The sequence below is a fragment of the Bos javanicus genome, chromosome 9 (genome assembly GCF_032452875.1).
Source record: "Bos javanicus breed banteng chromosome 9, ARS-OSU_banteng_1.0, whole genome shotgun sequence".
Classification (NCBI taxonomy): domain Eukaryota; kingdom Metazoa; phylum Chordata; class Mammalia; order Artiodactyla; family Bovidae; genus Bos; species Bos javanicus.
Genome location: NC_083876.1, coordinates 10,232,834 through 10,239,317, shown reverse-complemented (window position 1 = coordinate 10,239,317; position 6,484 = coordinate 10,232,834).

The window sequence follows — 6,484 nt, the reverse complement described above, 5'->3', positions numbered from 1 at the left end:
TTGTTTAGGGTCTTCCCAGGTGGCACTAGTGATAAAAAAAACCCACCTGCCGATACAGGAGACAGAAGAGACATGGGTTCAATCCCTGGGTCAGGAAGATCCCCTAGAGGAGGAAATGGCAACCCCCTCCAGTATTCTTGTCTGGAGAATCCCATGGACAGAGGAGCCTGGGGGGCTAAAGTCCACAGAGTCGCAAAGAGTCGGACGGAAGTGAAGCAACTTAGCATATATACTATTTGTTTATAAGTAAATTTAGTGACAGCATCTTTGAGAACACCTGTGTATGAGCCAGGGAGACCCACCCTCGCCCACCCTTGCTGGGCCATGGCCGCTCCAGCTGGGAAAGAGCAAGTGTGAAGGCTGTGTTCCCGTCATCAGCGTGGCAACTGCCCTGGTATCCCTGATCCTTTTCTGGGGCTCACCTCTGTTTACAGCAGGGAGCTGAGACTTCAAAAGCCCTTCTCAGTCCACTCTTCACAAATGTCTACAGTGTCGGAGCACTTTCTATGAACTTACTGATTCTCTCTCTTGGGACTCGCATTTAACCTTCTGGGGTAGGCCAGCAAGGTGCAAGTGTGTCTACGTGGCCCACAGAAGAGTCTGTTTCCAGAAACCACTGTTGTGCTTCCCTGGGTTGTGCTGGTGAGCCCTGGCCCCTGGGCCTGCTCACCCTGGGGAGACAGGAGGTGCTGTGGGAGCTCAAACAATCTTGGAAGAGCCTTCGGACAAAATGTTAAGACAGGGATCTGTCTCATTACGGTCAATCGGTGCGTACAAAGGAGTGTGGGCTCACACATGCCCGTGTGTGAGTGTGTGTGTGTGAGAGAGAAAGTGTGTGTGTGTGTGATGTGATCAAAACACATTGACCCAAGCTTGATCGCTGTATTCACAAGAAGTGACTCTGGGGATTCTGCGCTGCTGCTGCTAAGTCGCTTCAGTCGTGTCCGACTCTGTGCAACCCCACAGACGACAGCCCACTAGGCTCCTCCATCCCTGGGATTTTCCAGGCAAGAACACTGGAGTGGGTTGCCATTTCCTTCTCCAATGCATGAAAGTGAAAAATGAAAGTGAAGTCGCTCAGTCGTGTCCGACTCTTCGCGACCTCATGGACTGTCTCCGCTGGGGATTCTGGAAGTATTGAAAACTCAAACCCATACTTAAAATTAAAGTGCGATATTCAAAGGAAACTGTTTTCAGTCGGTGCTGATTGCTAAGTCACCCAGTCGTGTCCAACTCTTTGCGACCCCATGGACTCTACCCTGCCAGGCTCCTCTATCCATGGAATGTTTCAGGCAAGAATGCTGGAGTAGGGTGCCATACCCTCCGCCAGGGGATCTTCTCGACCCAGGGATTGAACCCGCATCTCATGTCTCCTGCGTTGGCAGCCAGGTTCTTGACCACTAGCGCCACCACATGGTTAAGTGAGGTAAATGGGAGACAGGCTAGGCGGTTACCAAATTTTCTCCTGCTCTCGCTGTCATGCTTTGAGCCATCCCATCTCAGGCAGAAGAGGAGCAGAGAGCTAGTGTTTATGGCCATTGGAGCATAGTCACTGGGTCCTTGGTGCCGGAGAAGGAGCCGCATCACTGACGCCTGAGGACACTGAGGCCTGGACGTGGCCCGGGGGCGCGTGAGGAGCCAGAATAATGACCTTCTTGTACGGGCTTAAAGGTCACTCTTCTCTGGACCACACTGCCACAGTTCTGAGAGCGGCAAAGTCAACTTTGGAGGCGTAATTTTTTTACACATATATGTATATGCATGAATACATTTATTTTTTTATATAGGTATTCAGAAAAAGAATATATATGAATTCTATATAGGTTCTGAATACATATATATGTATTCAGAAAAGAATCTGAAAAAGAATATATATGTGTATACATATATACATAGGCTATTATAGGCTATTATATAACTTATAGGCTATTATAAAACACTGAGTTTAGTTCCCTGGGGTGTATAGTAGGTCCTTGCTGGTTACGTGTTTTATATATAGTAATGTGTGTCTGTCTGTTAATTCCAAACTCCTAATTTATGCCTCTCTCCTTTCCTCTTTGGTAACCATAGGTTTATTTTCTATGTATGTGGGTCTGTTTCTGTTTTGCATAGATTCATTGTATCATTTTTTTAGATTCCACATATAAGGATATGGTATGATATTTGTCTTTCTCTGTCTGGCTTATTTCACTTAGTATTATAATCTCTACTTCATCCATGTTGCTACAAATGGCATTATTTCATTCTTTTTTTTATGGCTAATATTGCATGAATGTGTGTGTGTGTGTGTGTGTGTGTGTGTATCACACCTTCTTCATCCATTCATCTGTCAATTATTATTTAGGTTGTCTCCATGGCTTGACTATTGTGAATACCAGTGCAACATTGGAGTGCATGTATCATTTTGAATTATGGTTTTCTCTGGATATATACCTGGGAGTGGGATTGCTGGATCACATGTTGGCTCTATTTGTAGCTTTTTAAGGAACCTCCACACTTCATAGTGGCTTCGCCCAGTTACATTCCCACCAGCAGTGTAGGAGAGCGCCCTTTTCTCCATTCCTTCTCCAGCTTTTGTTGTTTGTAGACATTTTGATGATGACCGTTCTGACAAGTATGAGGTGATACCTCTGTGTAGTTTTGATTTGCATTTCTCTAATAATCAGTGATGTTGAGCATCTTTTCATGTGTCTTCTGGCCATCTGTCTGTCTTGTTTGGATAGAGGTCTAAGTGTTGACACTATACATTTTTTAAACAAATTGAATTCCTTTATAATCATAACATATCTCAGAGACCTCATTTTTTATGGGGACTTTGGTATATATATAGTTCAATGTCATTTCTTTTCACAACAATACTCTCTTGGTTTCCATTTATTTTGTGTGGCTTACACAGTGTTATTTCTCTCCTTTCATCTGAATTAGCTAACAGGAAAATCCAAAGCGAGTCTTAGCGATCCAAGTGATGTTTGTCATAAAAAATGCAAGCTGTCAAAAACCACCTCCAAATCTGAGCAGAGTCAACTAACTTCACTGTTTCTCTATCTCCTAAGTTGCCACAGTACATTCATCCCATTAGGTTTTCCCAGTGGGTGAAGATAAAGGGAGAACCTGATCTTTTTTTTTTTTTTTTGCAATTATTAATGTTTTATTACCTAAAACGAAAATATCGAACAGATTGGGTAGAATAGTCACTTTTATAAAAGGAAGTAGGGCACACAGCTTATCAGGCAGAAGAAAGAACTTTAACAAAGGCAGAGGATTTGGTGAACAAAGAATGCATTCTGATTAAACACACATTATTCACCAGCTCAGCTCAAGTCTGTCATTTAACCCCCACAAAGGCCTTTCAAATGACACACCTGGAAATGAGTGAAAAGAAACATTCTCGAAAGATGACATCCATTTTTTCTATGAAGGTGAAGGTTTAAAATAAAATATTAAATTGTGCCAGGCATCAATCAGTGCTTTTTTCAGTGCTTACTTACTCGCGTTACTGTCCAGGTGGAATGTGAATATTGCAGCACCTTTTGGAGGGAAACTATGAAAAAAATTTTGGCCTGGTTCGATAATTTGCTGCAAACACAGACATAGAGGTAGTCAGCTATAGAATTTACAAAATGTTTAGGCATACTTTCGTGCAGATTTTCTTCTTCCTTAAACATTAGAACAGTAGTAAACCTTCTTTTCAGAGACCTTACCTCAGGTATAGCAAACCTAATTTTTCCATAAAGGCAGGAAACAATAATACCCTTACAACATATGTACCACTTACCTTGAAAACTATATAAATAATGTGTTTATCATCAGTAGGAATGTTATGCTTGGATAAATAACATTTTATGGAATGAAGACTATAGCTGAGGTGATGAGACTTAAGGACACAGACAGCACATACAGGCAAACTCACCCTAGAAAGAGATCTGCACATCTATCCAGAGGAAACTCTACGCTGAAAAGATACACGCTCACCCATGTTTACTGCAGCACCGTTTACAGAAGCCATGACGTGGAAGCAACCTACATGTCCATCAACGGATGAATGGATAAGGAAAACGTGGTGCATATACACAGTGCAATATTACTCAGCCGTAAAAAGGATGAAATAATTCCCTTTGCAATAACATGGATGGACATACATCTTATCATGCTAAGTGAAGTCAGACAGAGAAAGACAAATACCATATGATGTCACTTATATGTGGAATCTAAAATATGATAGAAGTGAACTTATTTACAAAACAGAAATAGACTCACAGACATAGAAAACAAACTTATTGTTACCAAAGGGGAAAGTGAGGGAGGGGGGTAAATTGGGAATTTGGAATTAATTTATATATAGTACTATATATAAAACAGAAAATCATCAAGGACCTACTATATTTTGTTCAGTCACTCAGTCATGTCTGACTCTTTGAGACACCATGGACTACATTTCCCAGAGCTTGTTCAAACTCATATCAATTGAGTTAGTGATGCCATCCAACCATCTCATCCTCTGTCATCCCCTTCTCCCACCTTCAATCTTTCCCAGCATCAGGGTCTTTTCCAAAGAGTCAGTTCTTCACATCAGGTGGCCAAAGTATTGGAGTTTCAGCATCAGTCCTTCCAATGAGTATTCAGGATTGATTTCCTTTTGGATTGATTGGTTTGACCTATTTGCAGTCCAAGGAACTCTCAAGAGTCTTCTCCAACACCACAGTCCAAAAGCATCAATTCTTTGGCGCTCAGCTTTCTTCCAATCCAACTCTCACATCCATACATGACCACTGGAAAAACCATAGCCTTGACTAGATGGACCTTTGTTGGCAAAGTAATGTCTCTACTTTTGAATATGCTGTCTAGGTTTGTCATAGCTTTTCTTCCACGCAGCAAGTGTCTTTTAATTTCATGGCTACAGTCACCATCTGCAGTGATTTTGGAAACCGAGAAAATAGTATTTGGTAATAACTTGTAAAAGAAAACACTCTAAATCACCTTACTATACAGCTGAAATTAACACAACATTGTAAATCAAATATAACCCAACAAAAAATTTTTAAAAGAAAGAAAGCAATTATGACTAAGCCATCAACCTCAACTAAGAGTATTTTTACTTTAAATGTGAATGATTTAATAAAAAGTTATGAAACAATAAAAAGTTATGAAACATTCAAAAATGAATAAATAAGAAAGATATCCACCCAACACATGTGTGGTTCTCTGCTTTGGGGAATCTATGCTTGATGTCCTTATAGACTTTGCTCTCCTTATATTGCTGTGTTTCCCAGCAGTGCCAGAGATCAAATCAACAACATCCATTGGATCATAGAAATAACAAGAGAGTTCCAGAAAAACATCTACTTCTGCTTTATTGACTACACGAAAGCCTTTGACTGTGTTGATCACAACAAACTGTGGAAAATTCTTTAAGAGATGGGAATATCAGACCACCTTACCTACCTCCTGAGAAATCTGTATGCAGGTCAAGAAGCAACAGTTAGCACTGGGACGACCCAGAGGGATGGTACATGGAGGGAGGAAGGAGGAGGGGTCAGGATGGGGAACACATGTATACCTGTGGCGGATTCATTTTGATATATGGCAAAACCAATACAATATTGTAAAGTTAAAAAATAAAATTAAATTTAAAAAAATAAATAAAAATATAATGTCATATGTGTTAAGAACTGGACATGGAACAGCAGACTAGTTCCAAATCAGCAAAGGAGTATGTCAAGGCTGTATATTGTCACCCTGCTATTTAACTTATATGCAGAGTACATTATGGGAAATGCCGGGCTGGATGAAGCACAAGCTGAAATCAAGATTGCTGGGAGAAATACCAATAACCTCAGATATGCAGATGATACCACCCTTATGGCAGAAAGAGAAGAACTAAAGAGCCTCTTGATGAAGGTGAAAGAGGAGAGTGAGAAAGTTGGCTTAAAACTCAACATTCAGAAAACTAAGGTCATGGCATCTGGCCCCATCACTTCGTGGCAAATAGATGGGGAAACAATGACAGACTTTATTTTGGGGGCTCCAAAATCACTGCAGATGGTGACTTCAGCCATGAAATTAAAAGATGCTTGCTCCTTGGAAGAAAAGCTATGACCAACCTAGACAGCATATTGAAAAACAGAGACATTACTTTGCCGACAAAGGTCCATCTAGTCAAGGCTAGGGTTTTTGTTTTTGTTTTTTTAATTTTATTTTATTTTTAATCTTTACATAATTGTATTAGTTTTGCCAAATATCAAAATGAATCCACCACGGGTTTTTCCAGTAGTCATGTATGGATGTGAGAATTGAACCATAAAGAAAGCTGAGTGCTGAAGAATTGATGCTTTTGAACTGTAGTGTTGGAGAAGACTCTTGAGAGTCCCTTGGACTGCAAGGAGATCCAACCAGTCTAACCTAAAGGATATCAGTCCTGAATATTCATTGGAAGGACTGATGCTGAAGCTGCAATTCCAATACTTTGGCCACCTGATGTGAAGAA